At 46.7% G+C, this 19,077-nt stretch overlaps 1 protein-coding gene across 1 annotated transcript in view; it reads left to right on the forward strand.

Moving 5' to 3' along the window:
* The window catches only part of GNG2 (G protein subunit gamma 2), a 94,003-nt gene that overhangs the window by 37,561 nt on the left and 37,365 nt on the right, over positions 1-19,077 (forward strand). The window lies entirely within an intron of this gene.

The raw sequence follows: 19,077 nt of genomic DNA on the forward strand, positions 1-19,077 counted from the left end.
CCTTGGACTTCCACCGACCCACATAAATAAATAAATAAATAAATAAATAAATAAATAAATAAAATACTCATTGATTAAATTTACAGAAGGTGTTTTATTCAAAGCTAAAAGGGTGACAGAAGCTTCTGGTAAATCAACAGCAAAAGTGTAATGTGCAGTTTGTAAAGAAGTCATGATAGGCATAGGAAATCCTGAGGGGAGGGCCAGTGCTGACCTGGGCCCGGCCTCTACACCTACCTGGAACTGACTTGATACAAGTTAACTGATTAAATGAGAAAAAAAACGAGTCAACACAGGAGCAACTCATTGGCCTGAGCAGTAATTAAGCATATGCAAATAACAATGAAATATAATTTCATACCTGTTAGTTCAGCAAAATTAAAGAAATCAAATCCATGCTAAAGGACCTTCGGGAAAACACAACCCTTGCTTGAAAGGGCTTGTTTATTTGTGTTACCCAGGACCGCTTACTTTTCCAGCCCATTTTGAAGAATTACCCTCAGGAATCAGTGGTAAAATTATTGTTTATAGTAGGACTACTAACACTGAAGAAAGATACAAACTGCACACCCAGCTACTCCATGGAATATTATGCAGCCCTCTGAAATAATGTACTCAGACCCAGCCATGTCAAAGCCAACACAAAACCACAGAACATGAGGGCTGGGAGTGTGGCTTGGTGCGTAAAGTACTATTGCCCGCATATGACAACTTCAACCCCAGACTCCAAGCACCATATAAAAAGCCGGGCCTGTTGGCATGCACTGTAATGCAATACTGGAGGTGCAGAAGTGGAGCATCTTGCTGGCCAGCCACTCTAGCCTTATAAATCCCCTTTCTCTCTAACACACTGTCATCTGAGAATCGTGGATCTGCACAGTAAGCTCTGAGAAGAGGCTGTCCTCTTTGATTGACCCATGCAGCACTTTTCCTCATGTCCCACAAAGTTTGGATAGTGATAACTGCTCTCAAGTCTGTGCTTTGGGAAGAACTCAGGTCGGGACACAACGACTTCAATCCAAATTCTGATCATACAGCTTACACTGTGAGTAACAGAGAACTGTGCTATCTCTTAGCTCTACCCTCTGGGTCTTCTTAATCGCTTTAATATTTGTCACTTAAATGTCTTGCTGAGCCAGGCATGGTGGAGCAATCCTTTAATCCCAGCACTCAAGGAGGCAGAGGCTAGCGGTCGCTGTTGAGTTCGAGGCCAGCCTGGTCTACAAAGTGAGTCCAGGACAGCCAAGGCTACACAGAGAAACCCCTGTCTGTCTTGATGTCTGAGTGGGAGGAGCTATAAGAGTTGAGGTGTCTTTGCTTTCTGAATTGATGGCTCGCTGCTTCTCTGCCCTTAAGTTACCCTCTTAACCAGGAACTAGAAGGAGTGGGGCCCTGGGGAGGTTTGAATTAGAGTAATCCTCACAGGCTCTTATATTTAAATACTTGGTCCCCAGTTGGTGGAACTGTTTGGGAAGGATTAGGAGGCGTGGCCTTGTTGGAGGAGGTGTGTCACTGTGAGTGTGAAGTGTCAAAAGCCCTCCCACATGAGGTCCAGTCTCTCTTTCTCTCTCCCCCTTGTGGTTGTGTCTCAAGATATGAGCTCTCAGCTTCTGCTCCCGCACCATATCTGCCTTGCCGGCTGCCATGTTCTTCACTATGGTGGTCATGGATTGTAAGCCATTGAACTGGAAGCCCAAATGAATGTTTTCTTCCATAACTTCCCTTGATCATGGTGTCTTATCACAGTAACAGAAAAGTAACTAAGACAGTCCCAAGTAACTATTTACATTTTGCTGTGACCCCCTTCCCCAACCCCTTACCCCCCGCAGCTCTTAGGAAAACCCTAGGCTTGCTTTGCAGACCTTGGGGAGTCTGTAATATTTTTATCTGAAAGAGTTTTGTTTGTAGAAGATTTACATTTTCTTTGAGTCAGCTGTGGTTTTGGCTTTAGAGAAGGTTTGCGCCTTCTGGTTATTTACCACATCAATGAAAACTGTAGTCAACAACAGCTTAAAGACAATAATTGTTACTGTGAGTAAAACTGCAGTACAATTTCCATTCCGACATTTCTCCTACCTGACTCAGCTGAACTGTTCCCAATCACAACTTTGGATAAGAAGAAAAAAATGCATATATCACATGGTAGCCTGTGAATACATTCAGCTCTTACCTTCTGTAATTATATAGATATTATATGGTATCCTATGTATGATTATAATATAACACAACATCCCCTCTTTCCCTTTCCTTCCTCCAGCTTCTCCCATGTGCCCTACCCTGTTCCCTTTCAAATTCATGGCCTTTTAGCTGTTTTTCTGTATGTGTGTTTATTCCTAAACATAAAAATTCAGCCTTCTGAGTATGCATATGAACTCTAGCTATATTTGGACAGATGCTCTTGGCTGATGTGAAACCATTCAAAGTGGAGGTCATGAGTGGGAGCACATTAGCAGTCATGGCAGCAGGGGATTCTGTAACACGTGACCTCGTATCCCTCTGTTCCCCTAGCATTAGGGGAAATTAAGCCTTCATACAAGAGGACGTCGTTTCTTCACTCATCAGAGAGTCCACTTAGCAGGAGAATGATAGTCCTAGCATGCTAGCCTCTTCTCTTTGTTAGGGGTGTGCTCCCGTGACATTTAATTTGAGTCACTATCTGGCTCAATAATGTAACAGTGAGTTGGGTCAAACAGAAGTCTTCCTTAAAGGTGCAAGACTTGAATCTGAAGGCTCAGTAATGCATCAGTTCCCCTCTTTGTGACCCCTGTGACCTTCACTGGACTCATCCGCCTCTCTTCCTGAGGAGGCAGAACACCCTGAGGACAGAGCAAAATGTCTTGCGCTAACACTGACGCATGGAGCGTGGAGCTGACCCACAGAGTGGTGTGAGATTATTTTCGATTGTAGAGATGGAATTGACGAAGTGTGTCACACGTACTTGTGAGTAGGGACTGAGGGAGCCTGGAGATCAGCATGGCCTTGGTATACAGCCATGGGCATACGTCAACAGCCAGCCATGTGTCCCTCAGCCAGAGATAAGGGAAATGAGTCTTCTAGGCAGATGGGAGCTGGCCTCACAAGTTTCTGGAGAATTCTGGATTTTATCTATGTACTGTTTCTATGGAAATCCTATAGTCCGGCTTGAGCTCATTTCTGGATATGGGGACTGCCTTTTGGAGTTTGAGGAGTTGGGTTTCCCGTGGACCTGGCAGGTTCCTTGTGTGTTTGGCAGGTGGTCTGTCCTGAAGCTGTGTTATGAAGTGGGCCAGGGCTGCGAATCTAGTTCCAGCTCATCTGTGGAGCACTGGCAGGAGACCTCAGTTCCTCCCACAGGGACTTCTCTACAGGCTTTCCCAAGAACCACTGATCCTCCAGAGCAAGGCCAGAACCACAGTCTTTACCATCTAATTTAAAAAGCATCAAATCTCCATTTCTGCCCCTTCTGTCACTCATTCAGGATGTGGATACCAAGAGGGAATAATTCTAGAAGACCACCTTGGAGGCAGGCTGCCAAAGGTCACGTGGCTAGCTTTTCTAGGGAGCACAGGTAGCTGTGTTCTTCGTAACTGGTATTTGATCAAAGTAACAGTAGCATCACATTTTTTTTTTAAAAACCGTACTCTTATTTAATTTTATATATAAATAAAATATACTTCTAGTATATAAATAATAGATACTAGAATATAACAGATATTGAAAGTTTCAGTAATATTCATGGTTATTGACACACATTTATATATCACTATAAAATATATCCACTTAAAATATTCAGTATTCTGAATCTTGCTTTATTTTCCACTTAACATTATATTATTAAAATCTCATGATGCCATATAAAATCTGTGTCACGTGAGAATCTTTAACTGCTTTTGAAGTATTATATTGATTGACTATAAGAAATAGAATTCCCTTATCTAGAACTGTGTAGCCAGTCCCCATCACTGGACACTGGAGCTTTCTCCTTCCCACCCCGCCCCCCACACATTTGAAAGTAAGAGTCTAGTTTATATATGTAACTTTACGTGCTGTGAGAACCTTAGGGTAAATCATTTTCAGGCAGCGAATCTGAGAGGGAAGGGGTATGTTGCTAGATGCTGCTGAGTTGTCGGATTAAAAAGTACTGAACACAATTATGCTCTCACTGTTGGTGACAAAGGGGACAGTAACGTGTGACTCCTGAAGTCAGCACTGCTTTACCTGCTGTGACTTTAAGGAAGCACAGTGTACCTGGCAGAAGAATTCAAGAAAAGGAAAAACAGGGGAACAGCAAGCCCTGTTGAGCAAGAAGTTTCTATGGCTTGGGCTGCTGGACCGCAGCACACCCTCCGTTGTGCATGCAGCTCCTGAGATCTGCTCACTCAGCATCTCTCTGAGTGAGCCAACTCGAGTGGCATCAGGCATGGTTCTGTCCACTGAAGCCGGAAAGGGCAGGAAAATGAAGTCAATGGTCGACCATAGAAAGCCAGATCCCCTCTGTTCTTCCCAGGAGTCTTCCGCTGTCCTTTCTGAAACTCTCACATTGCGGCGGCCAATGCCTCAGACTCAGGAGCCTTTAAACAACACACAGATCATCTGAGGAAAGCAACCAGCAAGGCACAAGCAAGGTGACTGTTTCCCAGTTCTTGAAGAGACTGCCTATGACAATGAAGTTCATTCATTCACTGGATTGCATGACATAATGACAATAGTGAGTGTCACCGTGTGCCAGAAGCTAGAAGAGACCCTAGGTATGCGTGACAACCGTCACCGACATGGAACTTCCTCCCAGTGTGGGAAATAGACAATAAGCAAAGAGTCCCGAATAGGTATTTACAGACTGTAACTATGTCTAGGAAGTGAGTGCATCTCAGAAATCCCAGGAGGTCAAGTCCGAAGGATGAGTCTGAGGTCCGAAAGAAGCTGGGAGGATTGTGCAAAGCAGGAAGCCAAGTCACAAAAAGACCATGCATGCAAAGGCCCTGAGGTAGGGAGTAACTGGACTGTGAGAGAAGCCAGTGTGGCCAGGGGGCTAACCTAAGGTAACGGAGGAGGCAGGAGGAGCCATATTATATAGGACCCACCCAGGCTGCTGGAAGTAGCGTTTTCAGAAAAATAGACTCTCGAGATGGACCTACTAAAGGGCTCAGGAGGGGATGGGAGTGGCCCTTGCCATGGGACTGGTAGGAGACACCTCAGCCAGGAAGAGGCACAGCTAGAGTCTATTAGTCTCGTCCTCCTGGGCTTTGTGAGCAAAAGTGCACTGTGCTTACCCTTACTGCATGCGGCAAGCAGCCTTGTGAGGACTTTCCTTTGTGCCCTCTTTCCCTTTGCTGCCAGCTGGGAGCCTTCCAACCAAAGTCCACACTATGAACGGAATTACAAGAGGCCCTGGAACATTCAAGGAGACTTATTCTGTCTCCATGTCACGTCAAGTGTTCACAGCTGTGATAAGCCCATGGCGGTATGCCTCCGCAGCGTCACTTAACTGACACAATGTGGGTCGCCTGTCTACATGGAATTCACTCCAGTAGCTTCCAGAACAACCTGCTTCCCCTCCCTTTGCCTTTAGCTGTTGAACTGCTGAGATGCATTGCTTGGACTCTGGTCAGTTTTGAGCCACTGATATCTAACAGATCTTTGCTTCTGGCTCCTGAGTTTAGCTTATGGTGCGACTGTGGGGTGGAAAGTAATGTGCCTAGGGCCTTCAGGGCTGGGCCAAGGCCTGTAGGTGATGCTCAGCCATCTGGTGGCTTTAGCACTATAAAGCAAACAGTGTAACATGAAGACTGGGGGATGTGCCTCTGATGGGTGCTCACTTAGCAGCCATGAAATCCTGCGCTTGACCCCGAGGACCACATAGACTGGGCATGGCGGTGTATGCCTGTAATCCCACAATTTGGAAAGTGGAAGCAGGAGGCTAGAAGTTTAGTCATTTCTACAACATAGCAAATTTGATGCCATCCTGGGCATCATGTGAGACCCTGTCTCAAAATAAAAGTGTCACACAGCACGGCGTTCTTAGATGGGCTTGCTTTATAAGAACTGTGAGTGAGGGTATATGTGTATGCAGTGGGGCCGGGGGTGGAGAAGGAACTTGTCACGGGGCACAGCAGGGTGTGCTCATCCGTGCCAGTGGCATAGCGATAGTCCCTAAAATGCTCATCCGTGCCAGTGGCATAGCGATAGTCCCTAAAATGCTCATCCGGGCCAGTGGCATAGCGATAGTCCCTAAAATGCTCATCCAGGCCAGTAGTATAGCAATAGTCCCTAAAATGGGCGTGGCGCTCTCATGTAGAGGCTCTGGATACCAGAGAAATGATCAGGCAAGGATGTGATCATGGAGACCCATTGCCAGAGTTCAAATCCTGCCACTTAGACAGTTAGTAAGTTACTAACTGGGAAGTCTCAAATGCTTAATGAGTTTACCTGAGCTCCGTTCCCCTCCTCTGTGTACCGATCGCACTGGTGGATGTTCTTCATGGGGTTTGGATTGGGATTAAAGTAGTGGAAGCAGGAAAAGCCTATTATATTTAGTGATGTTTCCCCCCCCCCCCCCAGGAAATGGAAAAGAAATCCAACAGCATCAGGATTCCTCTAATCTGCACAAGATCCTAGGAGGCACGTGTCCTTACCTTCACTCCTCCCCTCTACCCCCTCCCCGCCACCCCCTCTGCCACCACCCCCACCACTTCCCAGATAAGGAAAAGGAGGCACAAAGGCAATGTCACTTTCCACAAGTCACTTCTCTAGTAGGTGAGGTGGAGGCTTGGGTTACGAGCAGTAGCACTCAGAGTCCAAGCCCTTAGCTGCCTTGCTGCACACCTCGCCCAGCTGCAGAGAAGTGCTTGCTTATGCTGTCACCAAGGACAAAGAAACCATAGTGGTGAAATGTAAGACGGAACAATCCATCACCAGCTACCTCAAGTTGATAGCAGTTGCGTCTACTCTCTGTCCCCGTGTCTCTCCACACCCTTCGATGCCCGGGGGCTCCATCCATGAAAACTCCAGCAGTTAGCAAGTAAGAGCATAGAACGCACAGGCTCAGTCACCCGCGGGAGTAGTAAGTGCGAGCTGCTGCCTCTCAGTGCTTAGTGCTCTAGCTCTTCTCCAGCCGCCTCCCCCCACCCCAAGGGGCTTCATAAAGAACTAAAGCAAGCTGGGTAGCTAGGTTGGGAGGTGTTCCGTGCCTCTGTCCAGTGAAGCAGAGAAGAAAGCAGTGTCGTGCCTTTGTGCCTCAGGCCGGACTGGAGGTCGTCCCCACCCTCTGCCCTGACCCTGCAGCCCTTCATTCCAGTGAGCCAGCCCGACACTGTCCTGATAACGCTCTGACATTCCACTCATCCACACACTTGGGTGATGGAGACTGTCAGGTCCTTTTCTCACTGCAGTTTCCCTGGCCTGTGGAGGGGGCTGTGGGTCTCTCCTGGGGTGCGTGCTGCGAAGCCCTCCTCCCTGCTGTGTCTTGTCAGCTTTCATTACTGTTGGATGTCTCCAGAAACATTCTAAGTCCCCCGGAGGAGAAATTCCCCAAACAGAACTACGTGATTGACCCAACCTGACGTTCCAGAGCCAGGCTGTCCCTGGGGACTTGCCAGCCTAGATTCTTGCTCCTGAGAGCTCAGTGAGTCTAAGAAGAGGTCAAAGGGGCAGGATCCTGGGGAAGTCCTTCTCTCAGCAGTGTGCCACGGGGCTTCCCTGTGGCCTTGGTAAAGTTCAAGGGGTTTTGTTTGCTTGTTTGCTTCCCTCCAGGTCTTCAGCTCTTTAACACAGGATCCCAAATAACATTGGTGAACCTCGAACTTGCTATTTGACTGAGGATAACTTTGAACTTCCTCATCCTCCTGCCTCCACCTCCTGAATGGTGAGATTACAGGCATGCACCACGTCACCTGTGTAGACTTCTTTCTTTCTTTCTGTCCTTTCTTTCTTTTATATACTTTTGTAGATGGTTGTAGCTGGTCTTAGCTACTTTGTGGGCTCTTCTTTCTTCCACCCTTTCAACCCCCTAGAGGGGAGGGGAAAGAGTTCCCTGAATAAAGTCAGGGGTCAGAAAGTAGGTGATGTCATCATTAGGCTACTTCCTGCCAGTTAGGGGTGTCAAGTTCCTTGGGGCAAGTTTAATCTTCACTGTCAGGATTTCTAATTTCTTCTTGTTGTTTCTTCTTTGTGAACAACTACTTAACAAACCGAGACCAACAACAACTCACCACACCTCTCCAAGCGCTAGCATCTATATACTCTCTGAAAAGTTCCCAGAGTTCTAACTGTCACACAATTGCAAAAACTATCTGCAGCTTGCAAAATCACGTCCCTGTTAGAGCATGAGGCAAATCATAGTCAGCTGCTGTGGGCAATCTGAAGCAGCCCCATATATCCCACACCTGGGATTAAAATGAAATGGTAATTTTTTTTTTTTTTTACAATATTTCGGTGTCTTTTAAAGAAACCAAAAATGCCAAACTTGTCCCTAGTGATGGTTCTTAGGTTCCGGTCAGTTTCTGAGTTTGGAGAATTGCAGTAGTCTAGACTGTGCTCGTATTTGTGTCTCCATTTTTGTTTTCTTGTGGTGTTGGGAAGGGGACCCTGGGCCTGACACATGCTAGGCAAGAGTTCAGCCCACCCCCTGTCACCAGTTTAATACAGCTGGAGGGGACTGGATAGGAGTCATTTAGAAAGTGGACAAGTTAGAGCAAGGCTGGGTGAGAGGAGAATGCCAGCTTAGGTCACTTCCATTGTCCACTGCAGAGGAAGAAGCCCCGCCCACAAGCTCCTGTTCAGGCTCTGAATCTTCCTGAGGCATACTCAGTTTGAGGGTGGCCAGGACTTTGGTGCTATGTCCCAAGTAACACCATCTGATTAGAATGTGATGTAAGTGGTTTTGTTGTAGTTGTTTTAAACCCACTTAAAGCTTCAAAGAGACCACAGGAGTAAAATACTTCAGGTGCCATCTCTCTAATTAGTTAATTCATTTGTAAGTAAAATGCCTAATGATAGCAGGCTGGGAATCACCTCAGCGGCCATGCTTTTGTGGATCTGGTAACAGAAGATGGCTCATCACGCACGTGGGACTGGCCCTTGTACTTTCTTAGATGTTGGTAGAAGGATGCTGTTGTGGGTTTACCTGTCATGTAGGATGGGGCTGGCCCTGCTGCTTACCAGCCTCCCATTGGTAGCTCTAAGAGAAACCTGGTGACAGAATGTAGGGTCTCTCTCAGTTAACATGGAGGGGTGTGCATGGGCAAGAGAGTGTTTGTCCTTGCCCTGTGGCCAGCAGTCACCCACAGCTCCATCAGGAAGATCCAAGAGCCTGCCACTTCATGACAACTTGCTTAGGTACCTTCAAGACTTTTTCTTTCTACTTCGGAGTCTGCTTTGGCTTCCGTCATTTGCCAGATCACTATGACGCCTGAGGAATAATATCCAAAGTTTATCACTGTCTTCTACATGTAGACAGGTGTGTGTGTATGTATGTGTGTGTGTACCTGCATATATATGCACATCTCTACATGAGACATAGAAAGAGACAGAGATAGATACACACACATAGGGTGGGGTGGAGAGAGAGAGAGAGAGAGAGAGAGAGAGAGAGAGAGAGAGAGAGAGTGTGAACGGATGCAGGGAAGAGCCAGCACTTGGTACAGGCAGTTAAGACTTTGTGAATGAGAATGCCAATGTTTGAACATGGAATTCTCCTCAACATTTTACACCTCTGCTCCTTTGTGAGGGAAAGGATGTGTCCAAGTGTAGTAACCATGGCGGGCTTTAACAGTGTGCTTTACTCTTTGTCCTGTTACTGCCCCGAGTTAAAGAACAGAAGTAAGCCTGTAAGTGGCCTCACACGCTGGGCTGTCTCACGGTACAGGAGGAGCTTAGATTAGAGGCGGCAGGGAACAGCTAAAGGCAAATGGGAAACTGAGGGTGCTGGGCAAACCAGCCACGTAGTTACAGCGACTGTACTCTAAGCTCCCCCCTTTAGGCTTGATACCCTTGTCTCCTTGATAGGAAATTGGTACTTTTCTAAAATGCTTTTTAAATTAATTAAATTTATTCTTTGACAAGTTCATAGTCCCATACTCGGTGTGTGATGCACGATGGAATCTCTCACTCCCTCCTGTTCTCTCATTGCACTCCCTGGAGTATTTCCTGAGAAACTGCTGTCACTAAAAATGCGCTTTCAAAGAGGAGTGTCCTCAACCTGGAAGGAGCAGTTCCACCTGCAAGGGAGTTCAGGGGCATGGGAGACATGCTGGCCAGAAGCACACCACAGATGCCTCATCCGCCCACAGTTCTCTGGACTATGGTGGTAGGCGACAGCCGAGGAGCTATATTGAAAGATAAACCAACGGCTGGTCATTTTTAGAGAGGGAGGCTTTTGAAAGACAAAGATACAGTGGGACTACACCAGTCAGCCTCAGAGCTCAAGCCTTGGGAACAGGAGCCTCGTCCTGTCTGTGTGTTTCTTCATCTCTCCTGTACAGCATACAGCAAACAGTTGGCACCACCTGGGTGAATGAAGGACAGCCTGCCCCTCCTCTCTCTGTGTCATCTTCCTCATGTGAAAGGTCTTGGCATCAGTGACAGCACATAGTCTCTAAGCAGGGATAATTTTACGGGGAAGCCATGGCTTAGAACTCATTATTTTAGCCAGAAGAAAACACTGAAATGGAGTGGGTGCTAGAACACAGCCATCCCACGCCCACGGAATGGTTGCCAGAGAAGCACTTCCAGAAACAGGCTGGGAAAAGCCTGTTCCACTGTGTAGCTCCATCACCAGGGGTCAGAACACCAAAGGCCACATAAGAATGTGTTCTTGAAAATGGTGTTGCACTTTTTGAAGGTCAGTGACAGGACTGGTTGAGTTCATATTGCAGTAGCCTCTGTAATCTTCCTGAAAGATCACCACCCTCTGAGGATTAGTGTCAGAACCTTAGCCTGGGGCAGAATTGATTAGAATTGCATCTTTTCTATTGCTTAACATGCAGCAAACAGAATTAAACCTTCAGACACCAAGCTTCCTCAAATTAAAAGTATGTAGAATTAATCAAAGGAGATTTGGTGTTCCCTGAGAGTGAAAGAAATAAGTTTGTTTTTTAATCTTACCAGGAAGCTTGTTAATTATTCTTTTGATCACAAAAGAAAATCTGAACCTTTCCCTTTATTAATCATCAGAAGCATTTTGTTAGAAATGAACAAAGAAGGCTGGGGAGATTCGATGACTCAGTGGGTACAGTACTTGCAAGCATGAGGCCCTGAGTTCGAGCCCCAGAACCCATGTAAAAAAATAGGTGTGGTGGCACATGCCTGTAATCCTAGCACAGGAGAAGTTGGCATATGGCCTAGCTTACTTAGTAACCTCCAGGTCAATGAGAGGCACTGTCTCTAAAAACAGGTGAATGGCTCTTGAGGAATATCAGAGATTGTTTTGTGGCCTTCATATGCTTATGAATGCACTGGCACACATACACACACACACACCCCTCACCCACACACAAAAGGAAAAAGACAAAAGTTGCAGGAGAATGTACTGGAAGTGGCAGCAACATGGGTGGAAACATTCCTGGAAGCATTTTTATTCTACAGCCCTTTAGGTGCTTAAAGGCTGGGAGCTAAGAGCTTTGACTGTGTCATCATGACACCCAGTATGGTGGTTTAAATAAGAATGCCCCCCCATAGGCTCATATATTTGAAAGTTTAGTCATTAGGGAGTAGCACTATTGAAAGGATTAGAAGCATTAGGAAGCATGGCCTTGTTGGAGGAAGTTTGTCAAAAGTCCATGGTAGGCCTAGACTCTCTTTCTGCCTACAGATTTAGGATGTAAAGCTCTCAGCTACTTCTCCATGCCCACCTGCGTATCGCCACGCCCACCTGCATGTCACCATGCCCACCTGCGCATCACCATGCCCACCTGTATATGATCTGCATGGTGACAATGAACTAAATCACTGAGACTCCAAGCAAGCTCCCAACTGATGCTTTATCTCATAAGAGTTGCCTTGGCCATCATGTCTCTTCACAGCAATAAAACAGTGACTAAGACACCCTGTGTGACACTTCACCCCCTCTGCACTCCATCCTGTGTGGCACCTCACTGTTTCTGTACCCCAAAACTATGGCTCATTGGCTTCTAGTTGTCTTTATGTAGACAGAAGTCTTCACTGAGAGGGAACCAAGTCTCAAAAGTTTACCAGTGTTTTCCAGCTTCATCTTGACAAAATGAGGCAGAGGGTCAAGTTCAAATTTAAAACTGTCTCTCCATCCCAAATTTTACAAAGTTGTTTCCTAAAGGCAGTAGGCAGCTGTTAATCTCTGGCCTGGCCCCAGTAGGGTGCTTACTTTTATTTGCAGTTTGTCCAATGACTTGTGATTCTTGACATAAGTAATAAATAAAAGCCCTCACACAGAAAAAGACCAATATATGAGGCTTTTGCTTGGGGAACAGCTTTGGAATAGAACACAGCAGATTGTCACATCCCCACGGAAATTATTGCCTATGTACCTTCATCACGAGGGATCAGAAAACCAAAGGGCACGTAAGAATGTATTCTTGACACCTTTCTATGCCATCACCAAAGAAATAGAATGTAGGAAACGTTTTTGTATTCAGCTACAGTAAACACTATGTTCATTTTGATTCTGTGATGCACTGTTTATTTCAGACAGTGACTGGCAGTTAATTTCACTCAACAAACCTGCTCTTTGTAGAGACGCAAGTGACATCAATGCACTAACAATAACACTCTGTGACAACGGTGGTTAATACACTAAAGAATAGTTCATTTTTAAGCATCTTTGGGACTAGCTCTTGAGTCAGGTAGATTAGTGCACGCTACTAAATAATGCATAGTTCTAATTCTAGAGTTTGAGAAGGGTAGGCAGGGAGGTAGTGAGTTCAAGGATGGCCTGAGCAATATAGAGAGGGCTTGGCTTTAAAAGGAAGGAATGAGGGGAAGAAGGAAGGAAGGAAGAAAGGAAGGAAGGAAGAAAGGAAGGAAGGAAGGAAGGAAGGAAAATAGAAATAGCTTTTAATACGTAATTACTGAACATGCCACCTATCCAAAAAAATCATTTTATTTAGCCTTTCAGTAAGGACCTCACTGAAGTGTCTCCTGATGGAACATATAATTTAGACATTTCAGATCGCCATTTGGCCTCTGCTAAGTGTTGTGTTGAAGCCTGGCAGTGTTTCCTGTCCCACCTACAGGGTACCAAGAGGGTTTCAGGACACCCGGTGACAGGAAGATTTGGAAGTCAAGTGAGCTTTTGCTGTTGATTTGAATATATTCTGCCCTGATGACAAACATGGTCCCATTGCATGGTGACACAGCAGACTTCATGGGCTCAGAACAGTAGGTGCTTCTTAGGCAGAATATGCATGGCTAAGACCATCTTTCAAATGGTGCTGCTGAGAGTATGGCATAAATGTGTTTAATATATAGTAAGTAGTTGGCCTACCGCGTATCAGGTTCTAGTATGGCCAGGCGAATCCACACGGCCCCTGCCCTCATGGAACCCGCAGAATAGCTAGTGAAATGGGAGGTAAATGCACATACAATTAGATGTGCCTGCAGATCATGTCACGGAAGTGGTCTGAAGAGCAGGAAAAGGAGACACAGGCCATGAAGTATTGCTGGGAGGGCTTGCTGTGGATAGAATTGATAAGGAAAGGTGTGCGTAAACACAGGTGGCCCTGAGCTTTTAGAATAAGTGGAGTGGATCCAAGCTCCCTTCCAGCCTGAAGGCACTGGAAGGAGGGAAAATGACAGGAATGTCCCTACGATGAGCTTTACCTGTGCACCCACAAGATGCTGTGGGGTCACACGGGCCTGATGAGTGACGGCCACTACAGTCATGGCAACGTGTGAGCTAGGCTGGGAGTGGCGGGCTCGGGCTCACACTTCACTAGGATTAGAGGGGTCCCATCCAGCTGAACCTTTACCAGGAGCCAGTGCGCTCCCCTGGGGGCCCACCTCACTTCCCAGAGTCTCACTTTTTCCTCCTTTAAACTGAAACAATTGAGGTCATTTCCAGGACCCATTTGGAATTCAAACTCCTCGAAGGCTGGATGGCGTCATAAGCTTGAAGCTCATGTACTGCATCCAGTCTACAAGCGTTCTTATCCCTGCCACCTGCTCCCTGTGTGGCTAGGCAGGCTTCGCACTACATCTGTGAGGCTGGGACATGTTAATGCTCGCCACCCTGTTAATGCTCACCACCATGTTAATGCTCACCACCATATCCTAGAGAAGTGGCTGCGTTGACTCAGTGCTTAGAGTAGTACCTTTAAGGATGTGATCGCATCCCCTGAAAGCATGCTGCCTCCTCTAAGGACCAGACTCCCATGAGGAAACACTTGCAGGGGTGAACACAAAGACAGAAGACAGTGTGAGGGTGAAGGGTGTGCCAGTCTGGGACCCCAGCACAACTCTCGGTTTTAGGCTCTGAGGTAATGAGCACTCACATCAGTGATGTCTCTCTCCCATGGAGATTGTTTCGGTGAGCCGCATTCAGCTTCAAGCTTGCCAACATTGTGTTCTCATCGTTTCATAATGTACCCACCACTAAGGCCATGCCGCTTTGCCATGCTATTTTCGGCACAGACCTCATGATGTCACCTTTTGTATACTGCTTTGATATAATGGTGAATTGTTATTAAATGTTGAATTAATGAAGAACAAACTAATTCTGAGGGTGTAGTTTAGTCAGTTAGCAGAGTGCTGGCCTAGCATGCATGAAGGCCTGGGTTCTATGCCCAGCACCACATAAGCTGGGCACATGCCTGTAATCCCAGCCCTGAGAGGTAGATGCAGGAGGATGAGCAATTCAAAGCCAGTGTCATCTACATACTGAGTCAAGGCCAGCCTGGATTACAGAAGAGCCTGTCTCATAACAAATAAAAGACAATTTTGTGTGTGTGTGTCCAAGGTTAGCCTTTCCTGCCTTCTGCAGAGACAGTTTTGGAATGTCTAATATAGTTTTGGGAGGTCCTGCCTCTGTGTTGACCTCTGACCTCCACACTCACGTGAACACACATACAAACTGGCACACATGCACCCAACCACACACACACATGGAAACAAACAACCCAGGAACTACTTCTGTGGTAACAAGCAGGTATAGTTTGCTCGTAAATCTTTGGTTGTTTGAGACAGGGTCTCACTATGTAGCCCCGGCTAGGTTTCAGGCTATCCTCTGGTCTCAGCCCCCAATGTGCTGGGATCACAGTTGTGAGTCACCAAGCCTGTCCTAAATCTGGCCTCTGAGACCCACTCGCTAGCAGCGACTGGACACCATCACCTTCGCCTTGCAAAAGTGGGGCTCAACTCCCAAACGAGGGCCACTGACCCTCCCCTGAGACTCACTAACCCTCCCACACTGCCAGTTTTGCACTGTCCTTCCCTCAGCAGCCTTCCTGCAGTAGGCATCCCTCCCTCTCCAAAGACTTAGGAAAGAGCTCAGCTTTTCTAAAGAGTGAAAAACAAAAAGGCCTTTATGTGGGAGTCTGCTGAAGAAATAACAGCCTCTTGTGCACAAAGACCCCTTTCTTTCACTCCGCCCCAGGCCAACAATTTCTGAACACAGGGGAAGATGGCTTAGTGGTCCAGAGAGAGATGGCAGCCACTTTGCCAGGCTGCGGTGCAGAGTGAGGGCAATGCTGTCCACCCGCCGCTCTACGGACACTTGGCACAGGATTTACCCACAGCAGCTGCTGGAGCTCCTGTTTAAACAGGAAGATGTGCATCTGTGAGCCTGGCAGTCTGTCTGACAACTGCCTTTCTTTATGGCTTCCCATAGGCAGAGGAGGAGTGGGTACGGTGGGCTGGTGGGAGGGGGTCGGTCTATTTTTCATAACACTCTTATTTTAAAATTCCACCCTGAACAAAGGAAATAAGTCACCTGATAGGAAATGCTGTCCCCTGTGAGGTTTCCTTTTGCCATGGGTTAGCAGAGCGCTGGCATCTACAGCCAGTGATCTGTGGAAACCTATAGGGACTGTGGTGTGGGGCTGTCACCAGCGTCCCTGTGAATCTCAGAAAGACAAGGGGCAACCAAGCTCCCTGGAAGCAGGAAGTATAGATCTGGACTGTGTCAGAAAAGAGGAGTATCGTAGAGAGACAGGCAGCACTGTTGGAAGCCGAGAGGCAGATTCATTTATTTGACTATGGCATGCATAGGCAAATCTGTATGTACAGTACGTTTCTATTTTCCTATTCTCTCTGGGTATTTGATTTCAAGTCCAGTGGAAAGACATTCGCTTGGCAAAGTTTAAATGGGCTCCCTCCCATAGCAACACCTTCTTGGGGGGGTGGAGGGCAGTGGTACAAGTTAAACTTCACTGTGCTGATTTTTTTTTTTTATTACTAAACCGTGAGCTGATAAGCAAGGCATCCTTGAATTTAGGGTGGGACAGAGTGGCTGCCTGGATGGAACGGGCTCACAGATTTCTCTTTCCGTCCAGCAAATACAGTGGGTCACCTCAGCTTAACACTGTTAGTGAGAAGAAAAAAACCCAGAAAGATCCTCTGTTCAGAAAGCCCTGCTTCTACCCCACCCCCACCTTCATCATGTAATTATGAATCTATTAATCTTTTAAATGCAGGTGTCTCTCCATAAGTATAAAGTATTGGCCATTCACATTTTAGTATGAATTACTTTAAGCAAGCGGTGTACTCTTTTAATTGGCTTTAAGGACATCAGAAACTGGGGCTGGAGAGATGGCTCAGAGGTTAAGAGCACTGGCTGATCTTCCAGAGGGCCTGACTTTGATGGTGGCTCACAACCACCTATAATGAGATCTGGTGCCCTATTTTGGTGCGTAGGAATACATGCAGGCAGAACATTGTATACATAATAAATAGATCTTTAAAAAAAAACAACAACAACCCCTCCCCCAGAAATCTTGATTTCCTAGCCAAGGGGCTCCTTTGACAGTTTCCTGTACTGTTAAATAAACTAGTGAACTTATTTGAACTCCAGTTTTTAGTCTGAAAGTAAGAGTGATCGCGCCTGCCTACACACTTTAATATGGCTGGGGTGTCAAAGTGGCATACTAGGGTTGGAGGGCCTCGGTGAAATTATGCCGTGTCCCGGTCAGGTGTGAAACCGCACACACACATTTCCATCCCGCAAGAAGACTGAGGCAAGAGGAAGCAGGATGTCTGTGGTGGTTAAGGTTTCTCTTGCCCTGAGAAAACACCATGGCCAAAAACAAAACAAAACAAACAAAAAACAAAGCAGCATGACCAAAAACAATTGGGTGAGGAAAGGGTTTCTTTCAGTTTACAGTTCCACAGCACAGTCCATCCATTACTGAAGAGAGTCAGGACAGGAACTATGACAGGGCAGGAACCTGGAGGCAGGAAACGAAGCAGAGGATGTGCTGCTTACTGGCTTGTTCCTGCTTTCTTATATATCCCAGGACCCCATGCCCATGGACTGGCACCACCCACAGAGAACTGGTCCCTCCCCCATCAATTATCAAACAAAAGCAGGCTTGCCCACAGGCCAACCTGGTGGAACATTTTCTCAAATGAAGTTCTGCTATCAAATTTCTCTAGTTTGTGTCACTTGATATAAAATTAGCCAGCACAGTGTCCTTTCTTGTCCTTCCAATGGCCTTTGGGCTTTCTCCCTCTTCCTACCACCATGTGGTCTTGAAGTGGTTTCTTTATGGGTTTGCTTCTATGTTTGTCTTCTACTTGCCAGCAAGGGACATAGCCTTGCTGATGCTGTCTGACCCTGGCTCTCAGGGTCAGGGTCAAGGAGATGTCCCCCACCTCCCCCAGTCTCTGCATGCGAAGAAGGCCTAATCCCAGAGGGCAGGCAAGTTTTCAGTTGCTTGGTCAGTATAAATAAGCCTCCTAGATGCTCTGAAAGAATGGTACCGTGGAATGGAAGGCTGAAAGTTTAAAAACAACAACAAACAAAACAAAACAGAAAACAGTCTTTTGGTGTCTTTTTCAAACATCGAGAAAAAAGGTCAGCCATGTGAAGTTACAACCACCATGGATCCCTTCCACAGGAACACCAAGGCTCCTGGAGACCCCTGTTGGGTAGGGCGCCACCTGTCGTGGACTGTCTAAGTTGGGTATAAGTCCTTGGGGTCGGGAGTTTTCAAAGCTTCTGTGGGCAAGAGATAGGTGAGTGGCACTCAGACTCAAACTTTCCCTGAGTTGGTCTGTTTGTCACTCACCTATCTCTTGCCCACCAACGCTTCGAAAACTCCCAACCCCAAGGACCTATACCTGACTGAGATGGTCCTCGACAGTTGGGCAATACCTTTCTCCTGCCTCTGCACCCTCACAAAAGTGAGTGAGTGAGAGCCCTGTCAGAGCCCATTGTAAACCTGTTCTTCAGTTTTAGCAAACCATACCTTCAGAAGTTTTGGAAGAATCACTAAATATTTTGTCCCATGACTTGTGTATATGTCTCTCGGCAACAAGGAAGGCATCTACAACAGCATTGCTAACTTCAGAGTTTTAGGGCTCTACTCCAGGACTTGAAGTTCAAAACCCGGCTCCACAGTGTTAAAGTACTCCTTAGGTTGATTTGCTTAGTCACAAAATCACCTGGGTGAAAAGCCCAGCAAGTACTATGCTGAGCTACCCGGTTGGTGCTATTGCTCCAGCTATTTTTAAAGAGCTACTGTAACGGGGCCTCTCCTGACTGCAAGTGTTGATTTTTCACCCCAGTGATGGATGAAGCTCATCTGGTGTTCTGTGTGCTGCATCTGTGAAAAGAGGAGGCTGCTCCGAACCAGCACTCGCTAAGCAGCCTTCCAGAGCCTCAGAAAATGAGTCTCCATAAATCACATCAGCCTCTTAGCAGCTCCAGCAGAATTTGCCCCTCCAAGCAAGGCATGGGATGATGAATACCAGGCTGTAGTCACAAACACAGGCTGTGAGCTTGCAGCCGAAAGTCAGCAGAGGTGGGTGGAGTTGGTATTACACAGCGTTCGAACTAGAAGCCATGCCGATGTCTTGCTCAACTCTGCTTGGATTTTCATGGAAATGTTCACTGGGATAGGACTGATGCCACTTGTCCCAGGACTATGGGGCGGGGAGGAGGGGGACTGGGGAATTAGGCTGAGGTTGGAAGGA

Source organism: Acomys minous (assembly GCF_964271855.1).
Source record: "Acomys minous genome assembly, chromosome: 9".
Taxonomy (NCBI): domain Eukaryota; kingdom Metazoa; phylum Chordata; class Mammalia; order Rodentia; family Muridae; genus Acomys; species Acomys minous.